The sequence below is a fragment of the Pipra filicauda genome, unplaced genomic scaffold (assembly GCF_003945595.2).
Source record: "Pipra filicauda isolate LSUMZ 115617 unplaced genomic scaffold, ASM394559v2 scaffold128_size5466820_pilon, whole genome shotgun sequence".
Taxonomy (NCBI): domain Eukaryota; kingdom Metazoa; phylum Chordata; class Aves; order Passeriformes; family Pipridae; genus Pipra; species Pipra filicauda.
In genome coordinates, this window is record NW_024103751.1 from 4,859,579 (window position 1) to 4,871,735 (window position 12,157).

At 37.7% G+C, this 12,157-nt stretch overlaps 1 protein-coding gene across 3 annotated transcripts in view; it reads right to left on the reverse strand.

Moving 5' to 3' along the window:
- The window catches only part of FUT9 (fucosyltransferase 9), a 104,976-nt gene that overhangs the window by 29,991 nt on the left and 62,828 nt on the right, over positions 1 to 12,157 (reverse strand). The window contains exon 1 of one of the 3 annotated variants that reach the window (XM_027724746.2): positions 3,140 to 3,160. The exons of the other annotated variants lie outside the window; for them this stretch is intronic. The gene's annotated coding sequence lies outside the window, so the exon portion shown is untranslated. Of the gene's footprint in view, positions 1 to 3,139; positions 3,161 to 12,157 lie in introns of those variants that run through there. 3 annotated transcript variants of the gene reach the window in all.

Below are 12,157 nucleotides of genomic sequence, written 5' to 3' on the forward strand. Positions count from 1 at the left end.
AGTTCTCAGATCTAGGATCTGGTTTTGGGCAAAAACCTCATCCTCAGCCATCAGAACTGTCTATGCTGAATAGGACATTGATCTGCAGCAAGTCATCCCAAATGCACATGTACTCTACATTCACGTTCTAGTCACTTCCACAGATTTTTCCTCGGACTGCCAATCTTACTACTTAATCAATATATCAGTTTTTAACATTGCTCCCAAGGGATTGTTGACTGTTACACCATGGGTTTGGGAATGCTGGAATAATCAGACAGAGCTGCTGCCTATAAACAAGCCTTTTTTTTTTTTTTTTTTCTTTTCAAAAACTATGGAAACCATAATGACTGAACTGGTGTTAAATTTTACCATGAAGGAAAGATTTATTTGTATAAATAAAAAATCCCTCTATACCAAAAGGGAGAAGTTTATTTCACTGTAAACTCATTTACACTTTCAAAATATAATTTAATTTCTTTACATATGCAACATACTTTAGACCACCATAAAAGAGAAGCTATGATGACACTTTGACAGAGATTAGAAATGGGCAACCTATTAGCAGTTGGAGAGCTGATGACATTGTATATGGTTTGTTTGAATCATGGGACAGGTGATGGGGACATTGGCAAGCCAGATTTATGCCTGATTTATTTTCCTCAAACATAAAATGAAGCTAAAGAGATTTGCCTTCTTTGTAAAGCCTTCTGAAGGTACATACAGAAATTATCATATAACTGAGGCTGTTTCTCTTGTACTGACTGAATCCTCTGTTAAGTGAGTAATTGGGATCTGTGACAGCTTTGGGCTTGCAAGACAGTGCAGATGAAATTCAGTAGACTGGAAAACTAAAAATCAAAAAGCTATCTATCAAATTTCTTCCTAATCTCAGCGTCATGTCAAGTGTATAAAGTAGGTTGTACTGATCGCAGAAGAAACTCTAATTTGCATCTCTGGTGGGTCCATATTGCTGGATTATAACCCGAACATGTTTGCCTTCCAAATAAGACCAAAGTACACCAGTTTAGTTCAGTTCTCATGTGAGCACAATCTGTAATCTACCTGAGGTAATGCACCCAACCTTTCAGCATGGGAGCGCTGACTGCACTGATGCAGAGCAGAGCCGGCTCACTTCTTGAGCATGGCCAGAGCCATTATACAGCATAGATTTTATACAGCATAGACATTATGACAGTCCTTATGAATCACAGTTCCTTAGCCCTTCTATCACCTCACACAAAATGGCAATGAGGCCATCACTTTGCTCACAGAAGGCACATGCAGGTGCATATACACCGCATAGCACTTGCGCGCAAAGACTTTGCTCACTTTCTTTTATTGACATCAAGTTTTCTAGATTGGCAAAACACAGTTTCTATTCTAGTATGACTTCAATGCCTGGAAAAAGCAGTTCTTAGTCTCAAGATGATATGAAGATATCATATAATAGATATGATAAATGGAACTGATCGGTACAGAGGAAAATGCACCCTTGGTTGATATGCAGTACAGGTACTACTTTTACATTTTCTCTCCCTTTGTATATTGTATGTTTAGACACTTGGTGAAAAATCAATCAATATGCTATAAAACAGCAAATGTTAAGCAGAGATATATTCTTCAAAGGAAAATGATCCAATCTTTCATTTCATTATCTGAAATACAGGAGTAGAAAGTATTAGCGGTCTCTGTTCATCTATTCATTACTTTCAGAGATGTTTCAAATGTTTTTTTAGCTGGCACGGATCTAAATCCAAAGAAACCAATAAGACAGCAGCAGCTAATCATAAGAAAAAAAAAAGTGTTTATGGAGATCTGTCCCATGTTAATTTCTTAGTGCATGTTATTGGTGTATTTATGCCATTGTGGCACATTGCTATTAACATACATTAACAAAGAAATATTTTGAAAAGTTTTATAAAGTTTTTGGTTGTGATGGACTTCACTGTCTCTAAGACAAAAATTACCCCAACTTCCTTCTTTAGTTTTCTTCTCTCAGTTACTTCAAATCATGTCCCCAAAACACGATTTCCAATTCAGAGCTATCTTTTTAATGACATATGAATTACAGTAATGATCACAGGTAATTCTTTCTTCTGTATCTTAACTTTGAAGTTGTCCACTGAAAATATGTAAGAATATGCTCTTAGTAAAGTCACAATATTGTTTTATAAATTTAGGAATAATGATAATAAGGATAAATGAAGACCCTTATTTCTATTTCCTTTTAGAATTCTTTCTCTGTGGGAGCTAAAAAATAAGAGCTAAGAAAAAAAGAAGTTGTGACAATGAGAAGATTAAATATTAAGGGTCAGCAAGGGTTTCCATTTCTCTCTGCAAAGAATTATACATAAAAGTATGTTTTGAAAGCTTCTTACATAGTATTTTATAACTGTTTTACATGAAGTATAAACAAATCACTTAATTTTAGACTAAAAATTAAACAAATATAATGAATCTTAATGAAACTCCTTTATACAGAAAAAAACTATTAACTCTTACAAATTGAGTCTCATAGTGATGGTCACATTAATTTAATACATTCTAATGGTTTTGAAAACAGGTATAGTTTAGGCTATTGCTATATGTTGCAGAATTCTGCAAGTTAAAACAGTAAGATCAGTGAAATTCATTAGTGTACTACTTGTGGAAGAACTAAAGCACTTTGTAAAAGCACCTGCCATTTGTATGCATTGGAAATCCATCACTATTTTCAAAACTAACCTAGGCATTTTAATTGGGACTTCAATATTCTAAAAGTTAGGTGTCTTTTCTAAGCTGGTTGTATAATCTACATTCACATTAAAGGAGTGAGACACCTCTCAGTAAGTAATTCATAAAATAACTATTTGGGAGGGAGAGTAGATGCTTATTTCTTATTTTTGGGGGGATGTAGAGTTATTAATTCAGAGTCAAGTGGATGAAGCAAGGTCAATCCTTTTTGGTTTGGCAGGGATGTAAGAAGCAGTTGTCTATAATGCTGTTCTGAAGAATAGGATAATCAAATCCAAATAATATCTGTGTTTGATTTGGTTTCCTATCTTCTAGGAAAGAAACCTAACAACTAGGCTGTAAGGAGGAATGCAGAAATTTAGGTCTTTGTGCATCACAGGTGAGACTTGAATACTTAACTACTGTGGCAGAAAGTGAACCTCACCCGAACACTGTGGTTGTGGAAAGTCTTCCATCAGTGGTGCATCCTAGAATACAGCAGCTTCATGTGACAGACTGCAGAAGGGTTAAATATATGTTTTAAAACTTGAAACAAAACACATTTTAACCACATCTTGTGACATCATATGTTAACATTTTCAGTTACATGTCAAACAGATATCTTTCCTCTCTCTCCATGCTGAGTTTAGTGAAGCTCAGGCCCATTCCAGAAATGGTGAAGGGGTGTGAGGTAGTACAGGGAGAATACATTTTGATTTGAGAATCCTAGCAGGGTGATAGGATGTCCCTGGGCTTTTGAAAGCTCAGTCACAGTACAAAGGTGTGTGGTTTCATCAGATCTCAGGAGCCAATATGTAGACTTTTATGCTGAAGACTTTGCTAACAGCTTGGGTGCAGGGGTCTCCAGAGATGGGAATGCTGCATAGCAGCTGAGAGGGTGTAATGACCCACAGGTTTGAACTTAAGAACATGAAGTAGTTGGCTAAGTCATCCCCAATGAGACTTTGACTCTTTAGGCTCTATATGAAATATTTCCAGAAGTGTCCATAGGTCAAATATTTTCCTTTTATGCCAGAACCTAAAAATTCAAAAATTATGCCAGGGGTAATTTTCTAAAGTTTCTGGGTATTATATTAAGCGATTGCATTCCTACATTCAAACTCTGTCCTCTCCATCCCTTCTACATGCAAATTCTGTCCTCTCCATGCCTTCTACATGCTTCATATCACATTTGAAAGTGAGATTTTAGAAATTGTTGTATATCATGCTATTAAAAACTACCCTCTCATTTCACTAGAAAAATGTAGAGGTTTTGTTGGTTCAAACAGTGTCTTCATTTTCATCACAAAAGGTTTTTTTAAAATGTCTTGGAAAGAAAAGTAAAAAAGGAGAATGTAAATGCTAGTCTTTTAGGGCTTTGATATGTTTGAAAACAGAATACAATTTAGCCCTTGTATTTGCTAATCTTTGTCTTAATAAGATTGCTGTGGGTGTTATTGTCTGTTTATAGCATGAAAACATGGAGAAACAGCGTGATTATTTTCAGCGTGTTTAGATTTTTTGCCATTATAATCGTATGAGAAAACTGCTCAGATCTATTCAATATAAAATAGTAAATAGTTTTAAAAAGGAAGGAAGGTGATTATCTTGACTTCTTAATGATGCTCCTAATTTAGACTATGCAAGAGATGTATAATGAGTGAGAGAGGTGTTGCCGAAAAAATCTGTTCTTCAGCTAAAGAGCCAAACTGGGAATCAGCTGTTTGATTATATTTGCACATCTTCAGCAGACCTACTCTGTGACATTAACCAAAGTATTTAATTATTCTGCTCTGCAGTTTTTCTATAAAATGGAAATAATGACAGTCATCTTGCTGAGACATTGTGGGCATTAATTGTTTAATATTTATATCTTCTGAAAGAATACAGATAGAATTGCAGAGAGGACCAATTAATATTCTTTTGCTATTAGCAAGCTTTGATATTTGACCCTGGGTATTTTACTGTACAAAAATCTTTACTTTTTATAGTCCTGCATCCAAGAACTACCTTGCCTGAAATGTATCGAGCAACAAATGTAAAGTCGTTCTCTTGTCTCTTAAATCTAATTCATTCCCAAATTACTCCCAGAAGCAGTGGAGAACAATATTGTTCAAGTCTACCTTCATTGCTTGTACTTGCCAGTTCCACAGAAGAATGAGTAAAGAGTGTCTTCCAGATATTTACCACAATCTTACAGTATAAAACCCCCCCAAAACAGCACAGAGCATATTGTCTGCAGGCTTAGCATGCAGGTCTTGGAGACTGAAAAAAACCCTACAGTTTTCTGCTTCTGGTCGAGCTGGTGAATATACTCATGGGCAACAGACAAGATTTGTTTTGAAGGTGATGAGGTCCTGAAGCACAAGTCTGGCCCACACAGCTGCTGAATCTGGCTGCCTCAGATAGCGCATTAAGCAAACCTTGCAAGCAGTAGTTAGAAGAAAAAGTCTACATATGTGCTCCAAAGGTGTGCCAAATGCACTATAATTGATGCTGATTAATTGTTCAGAGAAATTACAGAATAATATTCGTGATGAACTAGTACTGCCATTTTGAATCAAGAAGTAATTGACAACAAATATCTTTAAAAATTTCCTATGTAGTTCAGTATACAGGGGTGAATGGTGTTTTTAATTCTAATTTCCTTACATCATTGGCTATACTTCATGAATTATTACTTTGAATTTAGGTGTGGTGAAAAAGGTCTTCAACTTTAAATATCTAATGCAGCTGAGCAAGCGGAACTTCCCACCTGATTTACTTGTCAACACAGCCTAGAAGAAGGTGCATATATCCTTTCTGGTTATAAAAGGCATGAGGCATTGAGTAGATGATTGCTATCCCTGTGACCATGTCTTATCGGATGAATCCTTTCTACCAACATCTGCTTCTGATCACGGGCAGGGCACACAGCAAAGCCTGGGTTAGCTCACAGCTCAGCTGTGGTCTCTCCCTACATATATGCAAGGAAAAGTGATTTTAGCTGTAGACCTGAGGTAAAATTTGGAAAACAATGAGCTCATGGAACTACTTTGGAGGAAAAAAAAGAGAAAGCAAGATTCCATTATATCCTAGCAAGGCACCCAGCAGATTTAGAACAGAAGAGTGAGAAATACAATGATTTTAGTTATGCTACTCCAGTGTCTGAGGATGATGCTACTAAAAGGGGAGTATATCAACCTCAAAGCTTAATAGCAAATTTTCACAAATGCATTTGATTCATGTCTTCATGAACAAAGATGTCCCCTGTAAAAGGAAGATTAATTGGATGAGCCTTGGGACACATCCACTATGGTGTTTAACACAGGGGTAACAAACAGGAATTAGCCTATGGTTTTGCAATGACACTACAAGCAGATTATGCTATGTGCAAGAAGCTGTCTGGGTTCTTGAAGCTTGAATAAACTGTCTAAATGACCTCTCTTATTTCCTCAGTTTCCCTGTGAACTCTGAGTGTGGTAGTGTAAAAATAGATAGTTTTAAATACCCTAACCTATATAAATGCCATATAGGAAAGATCTTCCACTGGTGGCTTGAATCTCTCGTATTTGTATCACCTCTGGAGTTGGAAACTTCGTTTCTGAGTAACCCTAGATCCTGCCCAGTAGTAAGCAAGCATCATCACGCCTGGCTGCCTGGGGAAGCTTGTATTTATTTGCCTTGATGAGCAAATAAAGTCCTGCTAATTCTATAACATGAAAAAGAGTCAAACAGGGAATAGTTCTGAAGCTACTCCAGTCTTGTGCCTTTCATGTGCCCTTGCAGCCCAGAAAGCCAACTGCATCCTGGGCTGCATCAAAAGGAGCACAGCCAGCAGGTTGAGAGAGGAAGTTCTGTCCCTGTACTCTGCTCTTGTGAGACCCCACCTGGAGTACTGTGTCCAGGTCTGGGGTCCTCAGAACAGGAAGGACATAGCTGGAGTGAGTCCAGAGCAGGACCACGAAGACGATTAGAAGGACAGACCACCTCTCCTACAAGGAAAGGCTGAGAGCATTTGGATTATTCAACCTGGAGAAGAGCAGACTTCCAGTGCCTAGGGAGTAGGGGCCTAAAAGAAAGTTGGAGAGACTTTCTACAAGCACATGTAGTGATAGGACAAAGAGTAATGGCTTTAAACTGAGAGTAGGTTTAGACTGGATGTTGGGCAGATATTCTTCGCTATCACAGTGGCAAGACTCTGGAACAAGTTGTCCAGAGAAGCTGTGGACGCCCCATCCCTTCAAGTGTTCAAGGCCAGATTGGATGGGACTTTGAGCAAAACTACGAATAAGTTTTACTGTGACAAACAGTCTTTTCAGGAAAGAATCATAATCTGTCTGGCTCAAAAAGAATAAAATAATTATCAGTGTGACCAGTCTTAAATTCACAGAAAATAATACAAGGAGGAAAAAAGTACAATTTCATATTACTGAATGACAGGTATGGGCATCACAGCCACTGGCCATGACAAGTGAAAATGACAGATCTGAACCATAATAATGTTGAATAACGTGTTGAGCAAAGTAAGAATGCAAAGTAAAAACCCCCCGCTATTTATGACTTACAGCTTAAAAAATTTGGAATGCCCTTATGAGGGCAGGATGCAGAAACTTCAGACTAATATGATTATATTTTTAACATATCAATTACATTTACAGCCCTGGATACATATTTGCAATCTATCATATTAATATAACTAAGTAAGTGTCAGATGTGATTTGAAGCAACAGAAGGAAGAAATGCAAATAGAGTACCAAAAAGGCACAACATGTTTAGCGCTTTTTTGCATTCCTTTCTGTCTAACTTTCCCCTGTGTTTTTCACACCTCTCCAGACTGACCTCCAGGAAAAATAACCAAACATGCAAAACTTGAGGTCTCATGTTTTGTTAACTCATAGCCTTTTTGCCCTTTCCTAGTCATTTTGAACCCATTAAATATTTCAGTTGTAGTTTAGGTATTTTCAGACTTAAATATAAGGGTTTCTTGTGTTTTAAGGATAACAAATGTGCAAAAAATTGATTTTTATCTGGTTCATGCACACTAAAAGATTTTCTCTTAGTTCACTATCATTGACTATCTCAGTAAAATGCCTCTTGATTAGCCTCTGATTTTGTCTGGAGTATGCCAGTATGCTTCAAAACTGAGGTCAAAGCCTTTTGAATATTCCCAGCTTGCCAGTGTGTAGGCCAAGGATTTCAACTAAGTATTGTAGCTTGCATGAAAACTGTCTGGTCTGCTAAGGATATAGCCAGGCCTGTGCCAAATACACAGCAGGCTTTTGAGTGCAGCTCCAGAGGATAACAACCGTGCTGCACACCTTTACCTTCAAGCAGCTGAAGAACACTTGGCTTAGAGCATTCATTAGATATGTGCTTATAAGGCCAAAACTGTACTGCAGGAATACATACTAACTTAAAATGGAATTAGCAGCTACTTGCTGCAATGAGAGACTCTTCTGGATACTCTGAGCAGTTTCTTAGAGAAAATATTGAAAATGCATAGCAGCACAATACTCACCAACAACTTTTTTTTCCACTCCCTCTCTTCCAAGAGACTTTTCTCTCAGTGTTTACCCCCTCAGGGACATCAAAAGTGAGCGTGTGTCTTTGTTTTTTTTTGCTCCATCTGATATCCCATTAGCTCTGAGTCACCTGCATTCTCCTGAGCTCTGTCTGATCTTGTCTAGGAATTGTACTCATTAGCCCAGCTGAAACAACAGTTTACAAAGACATCACTAGCATAATGTATGGAGTACAGAGTCAAGGTCAGGTTGCTTAACATATGCTTTTTTTCAGGTGTTTTTGAATTTCCTCCTGCAAACGTGAGCTTGGGGACTAATTAGCAAGCTCAATTCTCTTATAGATCATAAATGGAATAATTAAAGGTAAGGTTCTTGTATCTGCAAAACTGGGATTTCAGATTGGGCTCTTAAGATGCTTCTCTGCTGTTGTTTTAAAGACTTTTTTAAAATGTTAGCTAATACATATAGAAAGGCAATGTTAGAGTGCATTACATTATATGACAAATACTTAAATACATGTGAATGGTGGCTGTACTATAGAATGCACGTGAAAAATAGTAGGGTTAAGACTGCAAATGGAAATTGTTATTTCCTGATGGCTCTAATCTAGGCTATATATCACCAGTAAAATTGTCACGTCTGCTCAGACTGGAAATCGGAAACACTTTTTTTTTCATACAATATATTTTACTATGATTTATATTTATTTATTATTCAGTGGAAGTTACCCTGCACTTTTGTGTTAGGAGTGATGTCTTGCTTATGTAATAGATGATGGACAGAACCCGCTACATAACTGAGTTGATTTGGGTCATCAGGTAGCTCAAACTTCTTTAATATAATTCAAAACTATCTCTCCACAGAACCCACTCCATTATAAAGATATACTTTAGCTGGATCATGTACCATTTAGTTATAGTTTCTAAAATATCATAGTAATAACATATCTTTTCTCAAGTTCCTGGAGTACTCCATCAGAACAAAAATTAAATTGTATTTGCATTATGAACATTCCCTCGCAGGGGGAAAATTTGCCACAAGAAGTATTTTTCCTGAGCCAAAATACAATAAATGATGGCAGACAAAATAAGAATGATAACACAAAAATAACAGAAGTAAGATCATGCATTTAAGTACGCATGTCTCAATTCCTTTAGAAAGCTTAAAATAGATCTGTACCAGCCATCCTATTTGCTGGTGAATTCATATCAGAGTACTCTCTTTTGGTAACTTTCCCTTTTTGGTATTTTTTTAGTTTTCTTTCCTTAGCTGTTATTGGGAAGATTAATTTGAGGAACCTATTGTAGCACAAAGGGTTTACCCAGAGGGAACCTGAAAGGTGTTTGCGACCACAGCAGCTAAGTGAATAAAAACGGACATGTTCCAAGGTGAATGCAATGGTAAAAAGGCTGGCTCTGATGTACTAGGAAACAGGACAAGAAAATAGAGCAGAGCAAAGGCAAGCCTGTCATAGCAACTGACATGGCTATTTTGGCAGCTATATTTTATATGAGCAGAGGAGTGCAGTGAGAAGCCTGGTTAAAAAGCCAAGACGGCAGATGAGGGCTTTAGCAGCAATAGCAAGAAAACACAATTTAAACTGCTTTGGAGGAACAACATGGTCTAACATGGCAACAAGGGCAATGGAAAGGGAGGAACTTAAAATTTTCCCTTGCATAGCTAAGGGGTCACTGGTTTTCATACTATTTGGATTGCCTGAACAATCTGCAAGTACTGCCTCATGGCAATCCAGTCTGATGGTGAAAAGATGGATCATCTCAGTAAGAAAAACATGGAGTATTCCTGTGTTCACACACTAGGTCAATGTTCTTACCGCTGCTCCGCAATTTATTCCCTTTCTTTCCAGTGTACTTTATGATTTTTCTATAGAGCAAATATTTCTCAGCACGGTGTTCAGTCTCCAGACTGATTTCTATTTTCCCTGTGCTTAACGAACACCCTGAACAATCTGAAGTCTTTAAATAAATTGCATTATTTATTATCTTCCTGAGTAGAAAACTAACTTTGCACATAACCTCTGAGGTGTTAGAACTTGAGCGGATACTGTCTGGGCTGCCATGGAGGCCAGCATCGTCTTCTCTTTCCCCGTTTGTAGTGTGGCCACCACAATGAAGCTGCTGTCTCCTTGACCCTTTTAATGAAGAGACCTTTTCTACAGGATATATACCCTTAAAGCACAGATGAGGAGGGAGCTTTATAAAATGCATTTATACTCTACAAGTAGAAGCCAACAGGCGCATATAGCCAATTATAGGTTGCTGCTTCTATGAATTATGTCTCAATAATTGCATTGCTCCTGAGTTAAATAATTTCCTTACAGATTTTCCCATCATTTTTCTCCATCAAATCACAAATATATTATCTAAATGCAAAATAACCCTAACGTCACCCTAGCATACTATAACTCTTACCTAAACTAAAAGTTTCCATCCCAGATTACATTTCACAAATCAGCTTTCCATCCTACTCACTTCACTTTTAACATTAATCTCCAAGGTGAAATCATCTTAAACACTTTCTGAAATAAATGCTGCATAGGAGTTAAGAGTAATTTCTTCTACTCTGAAGTCATATACATCTTCCATGCATTTTTGCAGGCAGCGGAGTGACTGGTTTTTTTCTGGCTTTTCTCTTTCTGTAGGAGGTCAATTATAATCCAACTCTAGTGGCAATTTTTGTACTTATTTTTTTTTCTAATGAAAGGAAACTGGAGAATGACAGAATACAGTGCTCAGTGTCACTTGTCTTAAGAACTAGAAAAGGGTTCAGGCAACTACAGTTTAATGCTGCAATGCCTAAAACTCACAGACTTAGAGCCAAGTGTAATGTTTGCAGCGAGGAACGCACCGTGCTGCTGCGAAGTGGAGCACCTGGGGTGGGGTTTGCAATATAAAGTCAGGTGTCCCTGTTTCCTTGAATGAATGGGACATCTAGATATGCACAAGAGGGATTTGCATCTGTCAGCAGGTGAAACACTTTCATGCTTAAACTAGTCCAGAGGAGGGTGAATCTACAACTCCATTTCTCTTATGATTAGGCATCTTCAGGTGGTAGGTAGTCATGTCTCTGAAACTAGAATAAAGGCCCTGAAGCCCAACTCCTGAACTTGGCTACCAAATAAGGTGTTAACTGACATTTTCTTCCTATAATGCAAAGGCTTCAAGACTGTAGAGTACAGCACTCACTTAGAGTTGTTAAGGTTGGAAAAGACCTTTAAGATCATCACGTTCAAGTAGGAGCAAGTAGTCTCAGAGAAGAGCGACCAAGCCAACAAGCAGTAACTCATTGTGGTAAGACATTGATGAGATAACTTCTATTTTTTCCCCTGTTGCAACTTGTCACGCAAAAGTATGAAAGACATGGAGGCAGTTTGAAAACAAAGCCCGAAAGGCTCATGTCCTGCATATCTTGGGAGCACAGAGCTTTGTTTTTACAACATTCACCTAAGAAAGAGTGTTCTAGAGGTCTCCAGCCAATATGCTCAATTGTAGGTACTCAGTAAATATATTGTTTGACCTGGAGATAATTGAAAAGAAGTAAATTCTCCCTGTGTTGAGGAGGCATAAAGCCAGAGTAGTTATGTTGCCCTAAAACACTCATCTTCAAAGCAGAAGCAGCCACCTGGGAAGCTTGGATTCTACCTTGAACTTAGACTCAGAAATTATTATATTTTCTATTTGAACCTTCTGAATGTTCGCACTGAAACTAAGCAGAACTACTCATGACCTTAACACTGAGAACAGACAGAGTATTTGGATGGCCATGGACACAAAGTACCACATATGATGCTCAGTAACAGAACTGGGATTTTCAATAGCACTTATCTGGGTTAGTATAGACTTTTCTCCCTTACTTGCTAACTCAAGTATACAACTAGCATGGCAACTTTGGCTCCAAATGACAAGGCCCCTAGCTGCTTCTGATCTGCTGGGAGAGCC